Source organism: Anser cygnoides, chromosome 3 (genome assembly GCF_040182565.1).
Source record: "Anser cygnoides isolate HZ-2024a breed goose chromosome 3, Taihu_goose_T2T_genome, whole genome shotgun sequence".
Lineage (NCBI taxonomy): Eukaryota > Metazoa > Chordata > Aves > Anseriformes > Anatidae > Anser > Anser cygnoides.
In genome coordinates this window covers 6582501-6605925 of record NC_089875.1, presented here as the reverse complement: position 1 = coordinate 6605925, position 23425 = coordinate 6582501, and the positions used below count along the sequence as shown (strand labels likewise).

The 23425-nt window shown below is 42.5% G+C and overlaps 1 protein-coding gene across 2 annotated transcripts in view; it reads left to right on the top strand.

The window, feature by feature from the left end:
* Positions 1–5962: 5962 nt before the first annotated feature.
* Positions 5963–23425, top strand: part of BMP2 (bone morphogenetic protein 2) — an 89262-nt gene continuing 71799 nt past the window's right edge. For both annotated transcript variants that reach the window (XM_048060962.2, XM_066995382.1), the window contains exon 1: positions 5963–6154. The gene's annotated coding sequence lies outside the window, so the exon portion shown is untranslated. The remainder of the gene's footprint in view (positions 6155–23425) is intronic.

The following is a 23425-nucleotide window of genomic DNA, read 5'->3' as shown; positions in this document are numbered from 1 at the left end:
CTACAATCAGCACTTGCTCTCGAGTCCATCCTTAGAAATGTCGAAGGCTTCTCTCCCGTGAGGGTACACCACAGAGGTCATCGTGGTTGCTGAGAAGCAGGGTGTGTGGAGTAGAAACAATACCTGCTCTTTTCAATGTAGCTGAGTGGTCCTAGAGAGCCAGAGTAGTTCCTAAGCCAGGAGTCACATGTATGTGTCACCACAGCTGTTGACCACAGCAGTAGTTCCAGCTGGCTCTTTCCCATTTTCCAGTGAGGGGGCATTGCCTGTTTGCTTCTAAGTGGAGCTTGGAACAAGCTGGAATACCCAAATGAAAATCAAGTGAGAATTGCCTTGGATTAAATCTAACTTTTGCAAGTCAATGAAGTCTGTATGCAAGCGCTTGCAAAGCTGATAGGTAGATCTTCTCAGGATTAGGCTCCTGGTAGTACTCTTGTGAATAATGACCATGGAGCCAGGACCATAAAAGGCATTAAAACAGTCTTCCTAAGTACACTTACCCCTGTGCACAGCTATGGAATGTGATTTTGAAATGCCTCAAATTCACACACAGAATCTGTCACCGTTCCCTGTGACCTTGATCAGGAGCATTTCTTTTAATGCCTGTTATGCTTCCAGATAAGCCAAGCACCACCCATTGACCCAGGCGGGTCATTAGCCTCTTCCTCTTTATCAGGAATCCTTCAGCCAATTAATCATGCACTGCTCTGCAATCTTGAGGCTCAATTATGCCTGGACAAGTGTTGCTCAGCTGTTCCTCCTGCTACAGATGTGGCATATCCTGAGATTAGCTCCAATTCACAGAAGGTCACTGATTCGGTATCAGGCGCTAAGAAAAGCTGGGCTGTCTGGGAGGGAAGTGACACCATCTTAGAAGCATTTTATCACAAAGTAAGTGTAGATGTCTAAAAAATCCTGCTTGCCACCACCGCATCACAGCAAGTCCTTTTCACTCACTGTTACCTCTCATCCTGAGACAACTTACTAGTTTTTTCTAGATGGAGATGTCAGCAGACTAATAACCTGTTAGTAGCGCACCGATGACAGACAGTAGCTAGTCCTTCTTTGGGGAGAAGATAGCTTTACTTTTGAATTCCTGCGAGAAACCTGGTTTTCCCTGTTCTGTGAAAATCCTTTTTATGCACATTAACTGAGCATGTTTTGTGGCCCACACAAGTACGGTGGAGCACCCACTGAAACTAGGAGCAGGCTGTACCTAGTTCTGGCCCCGTGATTCTGCGTTTGTGAGGGTCTTCCTTTGTAACTTATTTTTTTTAAATCCAGTTGCACAGAAACACAGGCAAACGTGGAGTTGAGATGCTTGCAGTTCTATAAAATGATAGTCTGCTTTTAGAAAATTGGTCATCCAGTTTCTATAAGAAGACTTTGTTTAAAAATTCTGAATTTTGTGTCTTTGGATATTGTACTTACTAGGCTTTTATTAAAAAAAACCAAACAACGCACTATTTTGAACCAGATAAGCAGATGCTGAATATGTAATTGTTTACTATAAAAAATGTTTTCTGTACAGAATAGCTACCCTTTATTGCTCTCAGATTTAAAGTAGGTTTTATTGGAAACCCCTACAGAATGAAAGCAGTATACGCACCGCAGCTGTGGACGGTGCCATGTCGAGTCAGCAAGCTGCCAGGGTCTGGTTCTGCACCCTGCCCCTGGCCAGGGGCGCTTCACATGCTGTTATGGACACAGAGATGTACAGTGAGGTTAAGCAGGGCTTGGAGCTGCGTCCGAACAATGTGATTTAGCTGGGGCCGGAGCAGCTGGAAGCACACAGCAGGGCTCTGTGCTCGCTCGAAGGGCTTAGCCTGCCGGTTTGACAGCTGGAATGCTGCTGCCTTGGAACACCCAGCTATTCTGCACCTCGCTTTCTGCAGACAGAGCTATTGCTGCTACACATCAGCATCTAAATTTGCAGTATTGGCTAGAGCTGTTGTGGGTGAGACATCACACAGAAGTGTAAGCAAGGTAGCCCTTTTTTTTTTGTAACAAGTTACCACTGATCAGACTGGGGAAAAGCGTAGCGTGTTGCCCAAGGTTAACACAGCTAATAAATGGCAGGACTAGGAGAAAACCCCAAACTGTGCTGATTTTCAGGGTTGCAGGTAGGAGTAGGCTGTACAATTCAGTTGGGGGCAGCTAATTCACCCTGGAGGGTACCCAATAGGAACCAGCTAGAGTTAAGAACAGAGCAGATATGACAGCAGGCACTCTGGAGAATGAAGGACATGCTTTTTTTCCATCAAATTAAACATTTTTGTTCTCACTGCTGTCCACCCACAGTCAGCCATTAAATCATCTGGTAAAGACAATAGAGACTGGGTGAGGAGGTGAGGAGCGGTGTGTGCTTGTTACTGTGATCACCCAGTTCAGCACAAGTTAGTGGATATTAATGCAGCAGCTCTTTCCTGGGCTGCTTTGCAGAAGGGACACCTATCAATAAAAAGGAATAATTATTGGAAAACTTGAATAATAATTGAATAATAAACTTGAGCCAAACTTTTACTGCTCTTCATTTTTCTACTAGTATATTCAAGTTATTTGAAAGGCATCTTTGCTATCACTGGAAAGCACAAGAAATTTTTGGCCATGTATTCAGGATTAAAATTTGCCACATTACTTCCCACATTGCGATATTTATAAATAATTCTAAAAGATTAAAAATAAAAAGTTATTTCTCAGCTTTGGCCCCAAACCTTTCAACCTCTTTGTCTAGGAATTAAAATATGCAGCATATAATCCGAAAGGGATTATGTAGCGCTGTTTCACCAGTGCTGTATCTCCAGTGCTCTGCCTGGGTCTTGGCAAAATGAAGAAAAACTAAGTGAAGTTTATTTCCCCTGTGGCCTAATTTTATCAGGTCTGTCTAAAAGCATGTCCTTCTACTTTTGTTATTGCATTGCCACGTGTTGGACGAGGATTACTTCTTGCTTGAAAAAAGTGAACTCTTTCTTATTTTCAGTTAATTTCACCAGTTATAAAATACAACTTGAGCATCACTGTTCATTATCAAAGCTAAATAATTTGCTTTCCCATGTCTCAAATGGAAAGCTTAACATCACCAGGCTCCTTTTAGAGGTGGGGATGCAGAGGCCCAGAAGTACAGTAAGTTGCCCAGGATCACCCTGTAGCTCAGTAGTAGACTCAGGAGTAAACCCCATGTTTCTCTGCTTAGTCCAAGCAGCGTCGCTTTCTTTGGGGTCACATAAAATTGAGTTGAATTATAAGATATACTTTTGATGGGTTTGTGGATGAGCAGATTTTTAATAACTGTGGTACTGGCCAGGGAAAATATTTGTGTCGAGATGCTAACTATCTATCAGGTGTGACTGTATGTGATTTAACAGAGGGACTCCATGAGATTAGGAAAAGACAGACCTACATCAGGATATCTGACAAGTAATATTGAACTGCAGTAAGGTGCAAATATTTCAGTCAAACAGAGAAACAGAACTGAAAGCCTGACCTTACAATGAGTTATGGTGGTAAAACAATTCAGTGTTTGGTCTTAAGAGGTGGAGATGAGATGGAGCCCTAAGCACTGAGAGCTATGGCCAGATAACAGCGCTGTGAATGTGTGTGTCAATTTAAAGAATATTGAGTCCTGTAAATATCTGTGCTGTGTTCTTCCTCTAAATCTTCTAGTTTCTCGGTGCTGGTTCTCTTCCCCTTTTCTCCGTAAGAAATTAGGGACTCTCTCAGTGATGGTTGTGATACCTTTCCCAAGGTCCTTGGTTCTGGCTGGATGTGGACAAGGTTTCACAAGGCTTTGGATTAAGGTCCCGCAAGCAAATGCCAGCATGTGTGTAAGCACTGCTGTGTGCCTCTCTCCTCTAATTTATTACCTTACAGCGACTGAATACAGAGGAAATTAGAGATTCAGATTTGTACCTTCTCCCCAAAAAAAGAAAAAAAAAGAAAAAAAAAAAAAAAGAAAGGGGGAAGGATCCCACCAGAACTGCTTTGTGATTCACTATGGGGTCGTGACCCCATCCCGCTGAGACCGCTGTTCGAAAGTAGTAACTCGGTAGCTGGAGTTTTTTAAAGTGGTTGTTGATTGGCTTAGCTCTAAGAAAATCACATTTCCCTGAAACTCTTAGGGATACTTTAAATGGGTGGATTATCCAGCTGCCTGATTAGAAGTTTGGGTTATGTAAACACTGCGTGTTTAGATTTAGGCTTTTCAGTTGAAGTCCAGGCAGCTGTTTGCACTTAACTCCATCAAGAAGCCCAGTTAATCAAAGAGCAGGAAGGATTTTTTACCTCCTTAAACCTGTGTCATTATTTCTGCTGTCCAAACTCTTTGGAGTTAGGCTTGCTGCGTAGAACAAGGTATTTGGGGCGTTCTGCTGAGGAAATAGGAAAAATGGATGGGGTTTTGGTTAGCGGGATGTTGTGCCTTGTGGATTTTTCCCCCTTTGCCATGACGTTGTCATTTCTCCAGTCAAACCTGCGTCAAGCCTCAAAATTGCAGCCGGTTCGTACCTTTCAAGCTGTGTCGTGGCGGTGATCTGTGTTGTTATACGGTCTTGTTTGATAACTTCTCTGTATATTTGAATACTGAACGATCAGCTTGCTTTTGCAACATTAGTGAACAGAAAACTGAAATTAAATCCTTTTCTGATAGAGCGGGCAGGGAGCAGGCAGAGATCTAGAGATCTGTGCGGGGCTGGGCAGTGTGCGGCACCTTTCCACTGCTCAGGCCTCAATGGCCATGTCTGTAGCTGGAGAACAGCAGGTGTCAGTGACATTTTTCATGGTCTTGGTGCTTTTATACTACAAGGATCCTACGCCCTGCACCTTCTCATTATTTTTTACTTTTTTTTTCTAATAGCTCCAGCAAGTCCACTTGGGGCACTCATAGCCCAAAGCTGTTTACATGCCGTGACATGAGGTACATGTTACACTGCTTCATGGTGCTTGCTCAGAGAGAGAAACATCAGCACAGGACAAAGTGGGAGAAGGAGAGGATGTGCTGGGGATCAGGGAGCTGCTAGCCTGCGGGGACACAGGGGACAGCGGGGCGTCCCCGCATGCACTGGGGCACGTTTGTGCTGCACCTCAGAGCTGTTTGGGCCAAGGAAGAAGAGACAGGGAGAGTTCCAGTTACAATCCTTGTATCACAGGCTATATGCCCTTTCCTGTCATCTTATACTTGCCTTGAGTTTTTGCTAGGCAAAAAATAATTAAATAGGTTGCTGTTTAAGTCCAACTTGAATTTTTGAGTCTTATTTGGGGAGCTTATTAGAACAGGAGATTGAGGCAGATCCACCTCAAAGCTGCGACTCGCTCATGTCGCTTTCATGCACACGTCCCATTTCCAAACATAAGGACCTGTGTACCCTCTTTACACTGTATTTCTTTTAGGGACCTCTTGGCTGTGTGAATAGATAGGACAGCAGGGTAACTAGCCTAACACTTCAGGTTCCAAGCAAACTAAAGAGTCTTTGTGTAGCAAAGACAGAGGCAGAGTCGTTCTCCAGAAAAAAAAAGTAAACTGCTAAAAAATGTTTTATTTTTTGTGTTCTGTTTTAACCCCTACCCATTTTGAAATTTCAGAAAAAAAAGAAACTTTTTGTTGAACAGCTTCTCTCAGCAAGTGTTTCTTTACATCCCACTTCTGGTTGCAATTATAAATTATAGTTTTGCTTTTTAGTTACAAGTCACTGATATTGATTGTTGATTTCTATTTTCAACATTTTTTTTCTAACTCTAGAGATACCCAGAGGCAAACAATAAGCACTTCGATGTGCAGCTCTGATAGCATGTGTACTTGTCATTAGCTAAAAATAATTTATGCTTCCTTGTATTTATGCTTACAGCTGGACTCTGTGCTACCCAAGCAATATATAATACAGTTCAAATTTGTAAAGAAGTAAAAAAAGGTTAAAATTTGTCAAGCAAAATACTTTATTTTTTCTAAAATAAAACAGACAAGGAAAATTGTCTTATCCAGGTCTTTAAAACTGCCAGCTCTTAGATAGTTCCAATTGTGACAGCATCACCGGTGAACTCTCAAGGTTCTGTTAGCACACAAGTAATGCCGCTTGCATCGTGTTGTCCTGAACCACAGAGAGCCCTGCTGCGAGCTTTCACGGCCAGAGAGGAAGCACCCAGAGAACTGTGCCCTACCAGGGTAGGCATTTCCCTGTCAGTTTACTGGATGATAAATCCAAGACCTGAATTCCAGCCTGAGTTGCTGATCAGTGTCATGCTGCAATTACAGAAAATATTTTTGAGATTTTTTTTTGCTAAATATTGATTTACTTTTAATTTATCAAACCAACCTTAAGTTATATTTTATAATGTACATGCCTTTGCCTGTAATTATAGCTAATTACGATCTTGTTAACAAAGGAAACGCGTGTCGAATTACCATGTGGAAACCCTAACTGACGCGAGGATCATTCTGTCTTGTGCACTTTATGGCACCTGGGGACAAATATACTCCTGTAAGAATTAAAATAAAACTATACAAATAATAAGCATATGGAGATAAAATAGAAAAGGACTCTGGTGAAAAGTTGTCGTGTGTGCTGACATGTAAGAATGTTATCTAATATTGAGATATTTATCAATATTTGCAGACAATTTAAACTGATGTGATGGTCCTGACAGGCAAGTCAGACAATTAAACCACCTTTAATATTTCCCTTCCTTTTGTTCTCATTGCTCTGGTGACACTTCTCATGTGCCAATCTCTAAGGTTTCAGTTGGCTGTCAGGTTGTGGCGAAGACTGCACAGCACATGTACAGAAGCGATACTGAGGTTTTGTTGTTATTGCTCATATTGTTTATTTTTGGGGAACCAGACATCTGGATGGAATGTAATATTGTCGCAACCTTTTTGCATTTTGTTCCTGTTCTTTTCTACTTGCCTCTCTTGTTTTGCAAGCCTTGCCCATGAAACGGAGCAGGCAGTGTTTCAGGTACCTCCTCCTAGTCAATGCTGTGCTATTTACCACACGTGGAGGGCTCTGGTGGCCTTTCTGCAAAGAACAGGGTAGTATGTGGGGCTTGGTTTTGTTACAGCATGCCAGGCTAGAACAGCATCATAAGGCACGGGGCTCCTGGGAGCTGCTTCCACCTTCTACCTGTGATTAACACAGCAGGCCACTTTATGTCACTATTGCTCCACGTTCAAATGAGGCTGGAGCAGCATTCAGTGAGCAGCAGAGCAGGATGCACTTTCCAGTTTCTTCTGTACTTCAGAAATCCACCCTTCCAGGATTGGGCTCTCGGGGTTGGCCTTGGTTGGCTCCTTTCGGTGGGGATGTCCCCGTCAGCCATGCTCCATCCAGATGACTCTGGTTTCCAAACAGGGGAGACACCTGAGCACTGGGGCTCCCCAGGCAATTATTTCCTTTCAGGTTGTGCTCCTCTGTGACTTCAGCTGAAAGTAGATGGGCTGAGGCATGACCTCATCTACTTTTTCTCTTTGGGAGACTTTTCAACTTTTTTCAACTTTTGGGACAGCTGGTTACATACTGAGGTGGAAACTGGGCTTAGCAGCCACCCAGTCAGGAGTGGTAGCAAGCCAGTCCTCCCTCCCTGCACGAAGGCTGTGGCCAATAAGTAAATGTAATGCTTGCCAAGATAAGGGTAATAAAATCTCATGCCTGAGGGCATAAGACAATCATTGCAGAAGTCAAGCTGGAATTCCTTCCCAAACATGCTACAGCATTGTGCGATTGCTTCAGCCAGCAGTTCTCATGAGTTTTCCATCATGTAGCTTCTCTTTACAAGGAAGGTCCCCTCAGACAATCTCTTCCCCACTACTGCGTGCCGGATCTTCCTTGTAGCAGTTCCAGTGCTTACTTGTATAAAAAAGTAAGGTGGGAAGAGTTGGGGCGGGGGGCAGGCAGAACCTCACCCCGGTGCCAGTTGTGCTGTTGCTGCTTGCTGCTGTCTGTTTCCCACTGACGTACGTGCTGGTGTTTTTTCCTTCCCTTTGGGGACATGTCTGCATTGAAGCGGTTTCTGCAAAACCCCTGCTGCTGCTGTAGTGTTGGCACAGCTGCAAGGGTGGAAGTGTGAGTTTAAACCAGCTGCGCGTGTCTTCACCTCCATATGTTCTAGATTCTGCTTTATATCCAGGCTTGGTGGAAAAGAAACGTGTGCCAGAGAGCATGTCTAGAGGTTTAAATCATCAGCTGATACAAATGGGCATCATTCCATCGACCTCAGTGGAATGACACTGGCCTTTGCCAGCTCAGGAGTCTCCGTGGTGGGGAGGGAAACTGGAGAAAAGCAACTGTGAGGCGTATTCATTCACTTGATTTAGCCTGTGAAGTAATGGGAAACTTTCCTTAGCGCTCGGTCTGGAAAAGGGCTCGAGCATCTGCAGCCTCAGGCTAGGAGGTGGGCTCCCCGTGCCATGCCCCCACGTGTAGAGCTCTTGGTGTCGAGCCTGGCCTTCCTCAAATACCTCCCCGTGGGCCTTGGGAGGCAGGAGCCCGCTCCTGGAAGTAGATGTTTCAGTGGCTTTGTGCTGAAAGGAAGGGACATGAAACGGGGCTGCCTTTCAGCCAGCACTCCAGGGACTGGTTCTCACTGTCTTGTGAGCCCTGGGGTATCAGGGCAGTATGCTCCTGTGCCCACAACCCCGGCAGGAATCGGTGTGTGGGAGAGCTCTGCAGCCACCTCCAGGTCCACCTGTGGGGGAGGCCACCTGACAGGGGCTGGACCCGGCAGGGACATCCACGAGCCCCAGACCCGTGCCCCTGCTCACTGTAGGCTCACATGCACCTGGGCTGGCCCTGTGAAGTGTGGGGCACTTTGAGGTCTGGTGGATGCTGCGTCTGCAACATGAATCAGATTCATCACAGAGTTACTTAGCAGAGCCAGTAAAAGAGAATCTGTAATTATGATTCAGTGGGAAAATATACAGCGGTCAATAACCCACATAACTCCGACTTCTATTTATGTGGAGCAGCAATGAAGTGTCAGTGGCTGGAACTGTAATACGGTAGGTCTGTGTATATTGGGTTTGCCCAGTGCTCTTTGTTCAGTAATCTTAAGTGTACAGCAGCTGTGAACTCTGGGTTTTCCTTTTCAGATGGGAGAGGTGCCACAGTACCCATCCACACGACAGTCTGCAGTAGGAATGGGAATTGCTGGGGTCGAGTGGAGGTTCTCAACCCCAGAAAAGGAGCTCTTTTGAATTTTATTGCATTTTAGTAGCCAATTCACCTGTCACATCCATTGGCTTTGATTAATTTTCAGGATGGGTATCTGCGTCATTGGTAAAATTGGTTAGCATCATTAGGCCGAAATAAGTAGGATAACGCAAAGGTTCTGCTTTGCCCCCTGAACAGTTTGGATGGCTTCTCCTCTGCGGACCAGCCCCTCCTGCTGTAAGGTGCACTGTTGTGCCTTACTGCTTAGGGGCAAGCGGGGACAGCTGTGGGCACGCAGGTCCCACCTTGTGGGGCACATAGCAGAGCCTGGCCTGGAGGGGAGAAGGGCGACACCAGGCAACTAAAGCAGAACTCCTTTTCAGCCAATGTTTTCAAACAGAAAAAGCTGTGGTTTTGGCCAGAACAGTGAAAAAAATGAGTTGTGTCATCTTTGCTTCTGAGGGATGTTTGAGATAGCTGGAAAGATTACTTTCAAGTGTTTTTTTTGTTTGTTTTGTTGGTTTTTTGTTTTTACATTTCAGATATTTAGTCATTGTATTCTCCAGCTTTGAAACATAGGCAGGAAATATACTATATATATGTTTATATACATTTGTTTATAAATACATATTTACACACTCATGTAAAGAGCTCTTGATAAAGTCACTGAAAGGAAAAAAATCATGATTCCTTAACAGATCTCCTTTATCAGAAATACTGACTATCCATGTCAATAAAGATAAAGCAAATCCAAAAGACTTTAAACTTCCTTTTCCTCTTAATGGTTACATTATCTGCATTTCAGCACTCCTATAGTCATTAGTCTCTTGGTCTAGAATACCCTAACTTTAACATTGGAAAAAGAAAAGTACACAATTTTAAAAGAACATGAAGCAAATTTGAAACAAATAAGAGCATTCCTGCTATTATTTCCAGATAATCTCTCAGATTTTAAACAGAATAAAAGCCTTCTAATGAATCCAGTTCTTTTTAATCTGCAGCAAATAAGTTCTCCTATTTTTTTTTCCTTCTACAGTATTCATTTGTTCCCCATGATGCTGAATCTTACTGGTAGGTCACACCCAGCCTTGTTGCAAATTGAGGGTTTTTACCTCTTGGATGACATAAGGCACAACTTTCAGTGCCTGTGAATCTAGGAGGAGTTTGAAGTGACCGAAATTATATATACCTACATGATGTTTTGCCCCCGCAAACCGTTAAAGGAGAAAAGCCAGCGAGAAACAGTAACACAGTGTATGAAGGTTTATTTGCCATTCAGAGTGGTGTTCACTGCAGAAAATACAGTAATTACCTGGTTACTTTATTAAGGACTAGGAAAGTAACCTCTGTTTACATTTTTTTGTTTGTTTGTTTGTTTTTCAGGTTGTTGAGTCCATCTCTAGCTATTCCAAAATCAGACTCCAGCAGCAGAGCAGACTAGGAAACCTACAGTGCCACTGCGGAGTGCCTGCTGCTCCCACTTATAAATAGCTGCATCTGTGCAGCAGTAATTACAAGTTGTAATGGAATGGGCCACGTTGTAAAAGGCGTTTGGCCAGGCTAGTGTGGCCCAGCACTTTCTTAGAGGCATTACCTGTTTCAGTTAAACAGCAGATTGGAGTACCTTACCTGTTTGGGGGAACACAGCCAATCATCCCTCATATGTTTCAAACCTAAAAAACAAACAGGAATGGGGGAACAAAGGTGACCAGGTAATTTTCTTATCCTGTTGTCCAACCTGCCTAGTCCTTCCAGTCTATTCTCTTCAGCTATAGGAAAAAGAAATATGGCTCCTTTTTTAATAGCTGTTTTTCATTAAATGTGCCACCATTGGTAAAACCATGGAAGCTGGTTCTTTGAATCACTGATGCAGTGTTAGGTGTTCATCTCCTTTTGCCAATGCATACAGTGCCATATATTTACTCTAGGGAAACCTACTAATAATAAATAATTCCATACCATCATTTTTCCTATGGCAAAACTAAGAAGATAATCAGCTGTTAGCAGAGGAGGTATGGAGAGGGAAGTGTCCCAGTGTGCTCAGAATATAAAGACGTACGTGTTAGTGCAGGGGAAATATGTGCTGTTTGCACTGCTTGCTACCTTGCATTTTCAGTGCCAGAGCTTGGCCTTAGCTGCTTGCCTTTCTGACAGCCAATTTCTGACCTTTCATTCTCTGTGTTCACTCCGTGTTTGTGCAAGAACCTCGGTCTCCTCTCTTGTCCAAAAGTTTTAAGCAAATACTGTTGTTATGATTACCTCTGCAGTATTGGCTTCTAGGAACCTAGAAAAATCTCACATCACCACTGTGTACAATTACATCATCTCAACATCACAGCTGCCAACTCTTACTGTTTGCTGGAGAGACATTATTTTTGCTTTAAAGAGATGGAGTGACTTCATGAGCTTCTGAAGAAACCCCACAGCTGACTGCTTGCCATACCAACATAATAAAACAGTCATATGTGACTTGGGTTGATTAATACTTCAACACAGAAGCACCTGTGCTCTTCGCAAGAGATCAGGTCCTCTCCGTTATACCAGATCCTAAACCCGAGCTCCTTTTCTGCGTCCTTTTAAAAGTAGTAAGCTGAGCATGGAAAAGAGTAGCTGATGCTCACAACTAATCGGGAATGTGTTGGGATTTAAAAATAGTCTAGCATCAGTTTCAGCTTCATATTAAAGCTGAAACAAATCGAAGTGTAATTGAAAACAAGAACGTGCTCAGAAGTTGTGAACCTGATTCTTATTTACACTGCACACCCTTTGCACCTCTCCAGCAATGTGAGAGGTTTTGGAGCATGGCTCGGTTATTTTTACACTCTTATGAAGGGGCTGTTTATTGAGTTGGAGCTTAGAAATATTTATAAGAGTGCAGGATTTGCCTTTTAGAGAAGTGGAAAGCCAGCACTGTATGACTCTCAGGCACTGTACTTTAACTTATTTGGGGTATCCAGTTGGACAGCTGAGGGGAAAATAGTCGGGACAAAGGGTGGGTCAGAGGTTCAGTAAGGAGATGTGAAGTACCTCATCGGCAGGTCATTTGTGGGAATCAAGCACGCTGTTATTGGCTGCGAGCGAATGCAGCCTTTGAAGTCTAGGTGAAAGCAAATGGTCTCTGGGCTGTCCCATTGGCCAGGTGACCTCATCCCAACTGGCAGTGTTTGACACATACACCCTTGTTTGACACTGTAGGTCTCACCGAGCCACCTAACGATGCTACAAGAGAATGAAGTGTCTTTGTGTCCTTATGGGAGAAGATCTGCAGGTCAAGGTGTTGGGCATCCTGGGTGGGACAGTGCATGGAAAAGTTTTCATTGCTGTTGCCTTTTCTGTCATCCTTCTGAAGGCAAGCAGAGATCCTCAGGCTCCTGGATGACTCAGAGGTGCCTATTGTAAGCTCTAAGTTGGCTTAACCTTTGCTAAAGGAATGGTAGAAAATGGAGAAGCAAAATGAGAAAGTAAAGGAGTGCTCTGGGAGGAACAGTTTCATCATAAAACTAGCAGGATAATAAGGGCTTGATTGTGTAGCTCCAGGAGGGCCCAGCCAAATTGCAGTGCAACGGGAAGAACCTGAGCTGGTGGCAGTTGTTCCTCAGGGTGTTGACATCCTGTGTAAGGGTGGTGCTTTCTGTGCTGTGTTGAGTGTGGTGCATTTTCTTCTCCCAGCTGTGCCAGTCCTGATTTGTGACCAGGAACTGTGATTCTGGGATGTTGTAGGTTCCCTCTTAGTCAGCTGTCTCAACTGACTTGGACATGAGCAATTCTTCAGCAGGGAGATGGCACACAACAGGGATGCAGCTGTCTTAATTTTTCGTGTTTTATCAGTTCTTGTGGTCCTTCTCAGTACATGAGCTCCAGCAGTTACTGAAGAATTTCACCTTCCAATTTTAAGTGGTTGTAGAGGAAACCTAGAAAACACAAGACTTTTTAAAGCTCACTCAGAAGGAAATAAGAAGATACAAGATCAACATCTTAAAAAGTCCTGAGCAGTACTTGGGGAACGTGGGAGAGGAAAGAAGATGGAGATATGGAAATTATTGCCAACATAAAGTACTCAACACTGTTATGCAACATCTGACACAGCAGATCCTTGCTCAACTATGTTTTCAGGGAACTTTCACTGCATCAAGATTTGAGTCCGTGCTGTACAGAGGAGGTCAAATGCAAGAACAAGCTCATACCCTGTAGCTAAGCCAAAAATATTTTCAACTTCTCCCCATCCCCAAAAGAGCCAAACCACTAGCAAATCACAGCTTCAAAAATATTTGACTAAAGTAATATTTTTATGAATCGACATTCAAAATAGACCTGAAGAAATAGGCCTTAAAAAAAAAAAAAAAAAAAGATTCTGCTGCCCTGAGTTTCATGTCACTGGTGGATGTTGTATTAGGTTTTGATATGAAATGTGTTTTTCTGAATTGGAAGTTGCCTTAAATTACTCATGAACAATGAACTCTTTCAAGAAAAATAACTGCTTGCTTATCACAAGAATTAATGCTGTGGCTTTTGTAATTGAGTTTCCATAGCTTATCAAATCCTTTCGTTCTTCTTAGTTGGAGAGGAACTGAGAAATGTCTATCAGTTAATTCTCTTCAATTTCATGTTTTAAAATCAGGTAATATTCCACATTTTGCCTTGCTAAATGTGGCTACAGGCCCACTATTCATTCTTTCTCTCCTTTGTAGTATCTGTAGCTGAAGGAAACTCGCTTAATTTTTTCATTCATTTTACAGCTGCTATGACTAAGGAATCGTATTAACACCAGTGTAAATCCAAATGTTCTTTTGCAGCTAATTTTGCTCTGCAGGATCCCAGTGTGGTTATTGCGCAATTGTGTTAGCGACTGAAGTACTGCCACCTGTGGGTGACTCTGAGTCCTGATTCTTTGTGGCAGGGTAAGGGGAAATGAAAGATTTATATTGCTGGTTTGATTCCAATTCAGTAGTGTATATGTCTGATTTTCGCTGTTTTGAAGCTTATCCATGCTTATTTAGGAATGTCGCATCAGTTATATGTATGACAGTGGCATTCCAACACTTTGACCTTCGGGTTGATGCTGTATTAGTGTTAGTAAGCTTAGTTCAAGCTATAGATAGTAGAAAAATAATACAGCAAACTTGACAAGTGAAAGTTGCAATCAATGTCCTTGACTTCTGGTATCCCTTGAAGGTCAGAGCTTTAGGGCCTTTTCGTATCAAAGAGGTACATTAGAGGTGTTCCCAGCAGTGTCTTGCAGGAGCCCTAGCTAATTTCTGCAACTGTGGCAATGTAGGAAGATAAATGGTACCTGAAGATTTGATCCAAACCCAGTGAGAATCAACAGGACTTTTTTCCTCAGTGAGTTTTTGCAGTCTCCAAAGCACCAATTCCCAAACCACCTTTGATAGATGGGCAACATCTGCAGATATGACTCAAGGAATAGCAGTAATCACGTTAAATCTTGATTTTTAAGGCAAGTACTATTCCTCCAGTCACAGTTGGCAATTGGAGGAACTTGAAAATGTAATACAGCATTGCTGATGAAGTGATGAGAAGTTACCTAATTTGGAAGGCTGTCAGTATTTAAAACCCATTAATCCTTGAGAGTGTCAATAACTACAAAAAAAAAAGTCACAATGTGAAGACTAGGTGAGCTACAGTTTGCAGTTCAGATAATCACTTAAGTATGTGCATAGAGCTAGGTTGAAAAGTTTAAATGTTATTGGCTTCAGTAACAGCAAGCATATACCCAAAGTTAAGTGTTTTCCAGGAAACTAGTAGTTTCTTGCACTGCTGCTAACAGCTGTAACTTACAGCAGCATATTCTAACTCCCTTGTCATACCTTGTTCGTTATTTCTGGGACACGGATAAATACAGGTACGTGATCAGTTAGTATGTGTAGTTCCATATAATAATATACTCTTTGTGCTTCCACTCATGCAAAAAATTCTTGGTTTACCCTTAATACAGTTGTAGTATGTGCCTGAATGCAATGTCATTTGTAAAGTTGAAAGCAGATATCTGCAACAGGTATTACAAATGAAAAATTGGACTTCCTAATTTGTATAAAAGGGAAACCTGTTAAAAGAGTACAGAGGATAATGCTTGGATTATTTTTCAAACAATAAACAACTTGCATAATCCTATTATGAACAGTATACATTTCACAGCCCATCTGGCAGACAATAAACATTGTGATGCTGTGGGTTCGAAATGCTGGGCATTGTGCTGCCAAAAAAAAAAGCTCTGCACATGTGGCGGTGGGTGAAAAAACAGTCATGGCACATCTGTCCCAAAAATATCCAGTATGTTTGCTGGCTTTCTGCTTTCTTCAAGGCAATATGTACTTAGTGACTATTAAGCAGACTTATGTGAGTATTCAGCCTTGAGTGCCTGCCACTGAAGTGGCATGGATTGTGCCACGCTGAACTGCCACAAGGGCTGTGCTCCTGTGCACAGCCAGGTACTTTGTATGGCTGTGGATCAGGTTAATGAATTTGCTCTGGCTAGAGCCATCTTCCAAGGCCCTTAGAGTCTTAAACCTAGTAAGTCAGTCTAAGTCTTTCCTGCTGTTGTCTTTATCAGTGGTCACTTGAATTTTGGGCCAAACTGCATGCTAGTCTTCACTGTTAGCCTGTGTATTCTCATATGCATTATTTTTTGTTGTTTCTTTGCAAGAGAAATGAATTGTCTTTGCTGTTTTATTATCCTTCATCATGTTGCCATCACCAAAGAGAAATCTACTGCCACAAGGCAGCTGGGAGTAACACCTGGTTAGTAAGATAACTTGGTTTGAACTGTCCGTGACAACTGGTTTCCCCCTCTCCCACCCCTTCCCACCTGGTTAGCTCCTGGATACTCCATAGAAAGGGCCGGAACCTCTGTGAGGTTCAGCACTAGTTCACATCAGCTGAAGATGTGCCATAAGGTAACTGTCCACACCTGCAGCTGGCCTCCCAAAACATCTGGATCACTTTAGAGGCAGGCTTTGCTGCTAATTCCTCTGGATGCTAGAAATGGAAGGTGTGACCATTTTCAGGATCCATTACAGGATGGGGTGTTTCATGTAGTCCCTCCTGATACATATGAGTATCAGGCTTCATTACTGTTATTTTCAACCTCCTATTACTTATGCCACCGGGTGTCAAGTTCCAACACTAGTGTGAGCAGAGAGGAAGTATCTGCAAACATGTTATGTCCACACCTTGAAGAGTTAGAAAACCTCGGGCTTAGCTGAAGAGTTCATGAAAGTAGCAGGCAAACTGAGTGTTGTTGTGTTGATGGTTTTCTTTTTCCCATGTCTTGACTCATTCAGCTGCTGGGGCTGTGTGACAACCAACAGAACAGACAGTGCCAAAAAGAAACACATTTCTACACGCAGCTGCCTTTATATTATGATTAGCATTGCCTGTGACGGCATCATTGCAGTAAGATCACATTACTTGGTTTTACCAATTCCATACTTGTTCTCAGAGTGAAAAAGTAGACTAAACTCCCCTGTCTTTTCCTCCCTTCTGATTTCATTCTCTTGAAATATTTATGAGTGCTGCAGCCCTACAATAGCTGAGCCTTCATGCTTTCAGCACCATAAGATTGCACTGGGACAGAGAATTACCACTCTGTTTTGTAGCTGGAGTGCGGAGACAGAGCAAGGTTGTCCATGACCTCATCAGGATTACACAGGTTCCCTGAGACAGAACCAAAACACACATTTGCATCTCCTGAGTCCTGTTTCACTCATTGACTCAGATATCCTGAGATGCTCTTCTTCTTCTACCAATTTAGACAGCACTAGAAGGGCTTCCTGTAGCAAACAAAAGCTAATGAATCTCAGTAACCAGCTAATGAGTCTTAGTAACTGTACGTGGGTATGCATTTGCTTGAGGTGAGAGAAGAGTTTTCCAAGACGCTGAAACTGGCACGCTGATGAAAACAAGCAGAGATCATTTTATAACTAGGAAATTATTTAAAGCTCTGCTTTAGTGGAGGAGTTTCAAAGGATTTTCATGAAAGGGTAGGAAGCATTATTTCCTGCTTCTGTAATTTTGTTGTTCTTTATAGTTGATTAGAAGTTGAAGAGAGATCTGAGAAGCTCGTTGGAGCTTCCTTTTTGCAGAGATCCACCATTGATTTTTTGCTTGTAGGACACCCATTTGCAGCTGCGTTATCAGTGAAGTTGCTGTTGGAAAGCTGATACGCTGTTTTCAGGTTTAACTTTCTAAAAAAAATCAAGTGTCACTTCGCAAGCTCTGAAATGCTCAGATTTGCTTTTATCGTGGCACCTTTGATCTACAGCCTGTGGCTTCACTGCACAGTCAGGTTGGGCTTTTAGTAGGTTGTTGTATTTTATCCTCTCTCTGTCCCATGCAAAGTCATGCAGTGAGGTTAGCACTTCTATCAACAGGAACAGATCTTACTGGGAGCGAGAGCTAAGAGCGTGGGCTTTGATTTTGTTGCACTTAGGGTGGAAGGTTAAGTCATTCCAGCCTGGCTTGTCCTTCAGTGCCTTTTTACAGCTCCCAACTTGTGTCTAAAAGGGGAGGCAAATTCCCCTGTGATTCCCTGGGTGAGAGCTGTGGGCTGCCACAGGGAGCTGTGGGGTACGCTCCCTGAAGACTCAGCAGGTGCTGGGGGATGTAGGATCATTAGGATACCCTTGCTTTGTAGCATGGCTGCTCACATAGGCTTACCTAACTCAGGTCCTGCCCACCAGCAGTAGTGACAATATCCCAAGCTCCCATCTTCACCAGAAGCTTAAGTGTGCATTCCTGGAAATACAGAGCTCTCTCTCTCCTGTTTGAGGAATAAATCCTTCTCACTTCAGCAAGTCAATAGTTGGGAAAAATCTTCCGCAGGTATTTAAAAATATTTGAAAAATAGAAGAATTTTTACTTTTTAAGATTGGTGGGTAGATGGTACCTCTGATTGCATGCCCAAGCATTAAAAGCCATAAACAGCTACCAGGCACAGCCCTATATTAAATATTAAATGCTATATAGCCCTAGATTAAATATAGCCCTGTATTAAATGCTGAGCAGCTGACAGTGTCCCGCAGATGGCATTGTATCCAAAGGATGTTTGTTCTGCCCCTAGACCATGAAAAAACACCTCCCATTTTCCTCAGTATTTGAACTGTTCTGTACAAAAATCTGCAAAGTGCTGTTTTCTCCTGTTTGCAGACAAATCCATTTTACTTCAAGTCAAGAGACAAAATGAGAATGGTAAATACTGCCTCACAGCAGCTCATACGCAAATGTTTTTCCATTTGATTTAGGGTGAGTTTCGTGTACAGGGGGCAGCTAAATACACAGCTCCTGTTAAGTCAGAAAAGGTAGAAGCCTTTAAAAATTAAGGGAAATGAAGAAATGATGTAGGCTTGTGACTGGAGAAGAGCAAATTCTCTTTCTAAATTATTTCTCTAATTAAAATCTGCTACTTTTTATAATTTGAATCCGCTGAAGGAATGGCTCTCACTGACACTTTTCTTTGCACAAATGAGGATTGCCTTATCGTGTACGAGTGTCCTGGCTTTGCAAATCAAATATGCAAAAGCAATCCTTTTGCATTGCATCTTCTAGAGAGCTGAAACATCAGGTTGTCTAGTCCCAACTCGAAAGGGGAGTCTTGCAGGAGCTGTTTGTCAGCTGGATGTCCTTGCTCGGCCAGTGGCAGCTCATCTTATTTTGGGTTTTCTCCTGCAATATTCCCCAAGCGTCATGGTTTGCGATGATTTCCATGACAGGAGAAATCCTGGGGTCTAAAACTGTGCCTTTCAACCTGCCACCCATGGGTCCTGGAGAAGGATTTCAAGCTGAGTAAGCTACAAAACTCCACCATGAGAACACCTCCGTTCTCCATGTGGTACTGGCAGATGTTCCAGCAGTCGCAGTGTCTTGCTGCAGCAGCCACTCTATGTGCCTGTAAGCTCTTCAGGGCAGGGACTATCTTCTGCTGCATGCTTCTGCAGTGCTCTGCTCTTGCCTGGTACCTGTAGGGCCTACCACAGTAGGGATCACATTAGATGTAACAGATGGGAATGATTTTCAATGAGTCTTCAACCAGAAGACTCCAGCTGGCTTCTTCACATACGTGTGTGTTCACCAGTACCAACAGCAGTAGAAATTAAGCAACTGAAAGTGCAGGAGCTTGGAGAGAAGTTGATAACCACAGGAAGCACACCTTTTGGCTAAAACACTGCGGTAGTTTCTTTTCAGCCTAAAAGGGATCTTGAAGCCAGGAACAAACTTGCAGTCATTGGGAATATTCTGTGAGTAGGTAAGTGGTGGTGCTTTTGGCGTTAGCTAATTATAGACATTTTAGGTTGGTGACTGTTATCAGGATCACTGATAATACTCGGGCAGTGTTCCTGGTTATTGCTAGCAGGTGTTTGGATCACTGCTTTCTTCTCAAAAGGTGATTATTCCAAACGACAGAAGATTTTGAAATACGTCACCTCAGCATGCTGGTGTTTAAATGCTAAGAGCTTAGGAAGTGGTATGTTTGACTGCTCTACTTGGAATGGCAGCAGGTTCCTCAGCACGATGTGCTGTAAAGGCTGAGTGTGCTAAGTGCTGTGTTTTTTAATAGTCTTTGAGATTTAGCTGCAGCTGATAGAAAACCAGAAAAGTACAAGTAGTAGATAACTAAGGCAGGAGATAACTTAAAATGGCAGGACTTCGGTTGGAAGTAGTGCAGTTGGCAGGTACATGTTGTACCTTACAGATGTTTTCAGCCCTGCCTGATGTTTCCCTGGCATTAGCTTCAAACTCCAACCGTGTCATTGTGGTGGGGGATCTGATATGCAAGAACGATGTTTAAAAAAGCACCTTCTTTCTATTTTCTGAAGTGACTTAAAGATGTAAGTATTTCAGTCTGATTGGCAAGATGTAGAGTCCTATGCAAAGTAGAGCAGACATTTTTTGAGAGGTGTTTTTCCAAAAGAATGAGATGTTTACTTAAAATGAAAAGCTTTTGCAATAATGAGTCAGCTTTGATGTATCATTTTATGTATTTTTTTTTTTAAATAAAACTGAGTTATAAAACTGAGCTATACATACAACAATTAACTTGGCAAGGACTGGGAAAGGGATGGGATGGCATTTGTGCCTCCATTTTCATTTGTTTTTAGGACTGGTTTAAAGTTGGAGTGTGGCTGGAGCATCTTGCTTAAAGTATATCAAGCAAATTAATGCAGGACAGAGGGAAGTATTCTTAACCTAGTTCTTCTGGTCATGCACTTCCCAAGCATCTTTGCCCACGTGGCAGAACGAGGATTGAAGTCGCCTTGTGAGCCCTAGTCTCATCACTGATGCATGGTTCCAACACACATGACTGAAGCCACGAGTCCCCTCCATGCCATTCCTGCTCATGGTGCAGGATAGCACGCTTTGCTTTTTTGTTGGAGAGAGGAATCGGTTTGGTTTGGGTTTTTTATATGGCTCATTTGTGGTGAAATGGGGGGGATTGTGTCTGCAGAACAATGCTGACAGCTTTGTGCCCAGAAAAAGCTGATGACATTTTGCTTCCCTTTTGGCATGTATGCACTTGCAGGAAATTCGTTTTGAAATAAAATGTATCTCACTGCTAAGTATTTCAGTTATTTAGTAAACATTTTTCCACATGTGCCGAAAGGCAAGCCTGAACAATACAGTGCAAAACAGTGGTTCCTTTGTTTCTTATTAAAACATATTAAGCCTAGCTTTATTCTGAACTTGACCACTCTTCCATTTTACTCGATTTAGATAATCTTCAGAAGGAATCATGCCACATTATACACTGTTTTCTGGTTTTCTGCTTGGAGTGGCTGTACAGATAGTGTTCTTCATTGGAGAAGAACCAGGATTTTGTATGCTGTAGCCACATGGCGTGTCGGAGGAGAGCAGGCATCTTCTTCCAGAGGTCAGCAAGGGAACCTGGGCTGGCCTGTCCTTTGTTATCGATGTTATTGGAGCCTGAAATTCAGGTTGCCTCAAAAACAAGAGTTTTGGGGTGTCCCCCCAAAACAAGACATGCAAATTTCAGTAATTTACATTCAGTCTGATAATTTATCTCATGGGGCTTTTCTCATCTCAATCATCAAAGTGTTTTTGTACTTAAAAAAAGAAACCCTCTTTCCAATGCCATTCCTAGGAACTGAAATTCATAAGTGCTTCGAGTCAAAGGTTTTAGGGTATACTTGGATTTCCTACCCCACTTACAGCACCTTCATATTCCACCAGCTATAAATTATTTCTTCTCCCTGATCCTACAGAGATTATCACCTTGTCACCCTTAGCTTTATGCTGCAAAGATCCTCCACATATACCAGTTGCTTTTTCTGTCAAAGATGGTCCTACTGGTACAAATTAAATTGAACTCTAGATTTTTTATTTTTATTTTTTAAATTTGCATATAGTTTTGAATTCTGCTGCTTCTGTTCTAGATCTGGAGGAAAAGCCTGTGAGCTCTTCTGAAAGCTTGTTTGCTTTTTCAAATGATGCTAGTTAGTCTAATGAAGGAAATTCCTTCCACCTACAAACCTCATGGTTGAGGGATGAGCTAGTACACTTCTTAGTGGTTATGTGTTGGTCCTGAATCTCGTTTTGCTGTGATTTTTCTCCAATGGTAGGCTATGTGAACATGGCATAGGAAAGAATGAGGCACAAAAGTAATAAAAACACATTATATTTTAGGAGAAGGAAGAAAGCACTTGTCTGGCTGGAGTTTTGTATTTGTGGGCTCATGGACAAGTGTTGGAAATTTTACCTACTCTTACCTCTCGTTTGAATTGTGCAGTGGTAAAAGGATTGTGCCCACAGAGCTGGACATGGGTCCGTGTGCTGCTGGCCAGATGTACATGTTGAAGGGTACCTTTATCAAATCACTTGGCTGCTTGTCACATGACTGTTACTGATTTATGTGTAGCATAAACACCAAGTAAGGAAAAGAACTGTAACTATAGTGATAAACAAACAAACAAAAATAGTAACAAGAAAATATAAGGTGAAAGACCAGAATATTTCTGTTTGGAAAAGCTGCCATAGTACCTGGCTTTAAACTTCTTTAAACCTGGCTTCTATTTGGACTGATCCTCTGTGGTCTCCTCCCTTAAAGATGATAGATATATGACATTTGAAATGTAATTCACTTAAGGAGTTTGGCTTAGATGAACACCAAAGAACAAAATCCAACTCCCATAGAATATTGCAAAGGCATGCAGAAATGTCTTTGTGCATGGTTGGAATACTTCAATATTTTGAACAATCAGTTTCTTCAGGGGGAAAAGGATCCTTTTCATGCAGAATGGGCACAGAAGAATTGTGTTACGAAAAAAAAAGCCATTCTTCATCAGAACATCTGTGATTCATTTTCAGACCACTGTTTGTAATGATAGCTAATTTGATTCATATTTTCCTCCTTCCCTTCACAAGTTATATGTGAAAGGATGGTGGTTTTCACATACAGCTTTACATTTCATCCATGCTTGTCAAGCAGCCTTTGCCTATAGATCATTAACTGCCAGTTTGTTGAAAAGACTCAAGATCCAAAATTTAATTGGTGTTGAGTTGCTGTGACATGGTATAGAGGGTGGGATTTCAAAATAATTGGTTGATGATCTACCTTTACTGCTGCTGAACTCAGAAGGGATACGTGGGAAGGAAGATGCTGCTGCCTTGGAAAGACAGGTTCAGTTTCTGCCAGCAAAATTGGAAATGATTGGAGCTGTTCAAAGAGGTAACAGCACAATGTTATAGGGCCTGGTTTTCAAAAGAACTCAACACCACACTCGCTTCAGAAAAGCAGTGATGAATTCTGCCCTTCCCAAAGAGCAGGGTGGTGAAGAATGGATGGGCATACTTGGCATTTTTGTAAATCTGGGCATTTCATTGATACATCAGCCAGGAAACTGAGTGCATATGAGAATGTGTCCTCAAGTGTGGATGGTGAACTGTTTCAAAATCAGTCTTTTCGGTGCTTTCTGCTAACTATTTGCAAGACTAGGATTTTCAAAAAGCACGTCTAGGACTCAGAAACACAAATTTAATTGAAAATTGATAGAGTGATAATGCACTCAAGAATATTTTAAGTAAGTGCACTTTGGAGATGTAAATATCTGTAAACATCTGGCCTTAAGGTACCTCTGAAGTTTGTGCCCTACATGTCTTGGGGGAGAGCAAGTGCCATGGACTTTTGGTGGAGGACATGTAGACAGCTGTAGAAAAGTTTACACGGCTGCCAGAGTCCTTCAGTTACCTTGGATGCAGCCAGACCAACCCACAACTGAAGAGAAGAACAGGACTGTCCTATCCTGCCTTGCATTGCTGAA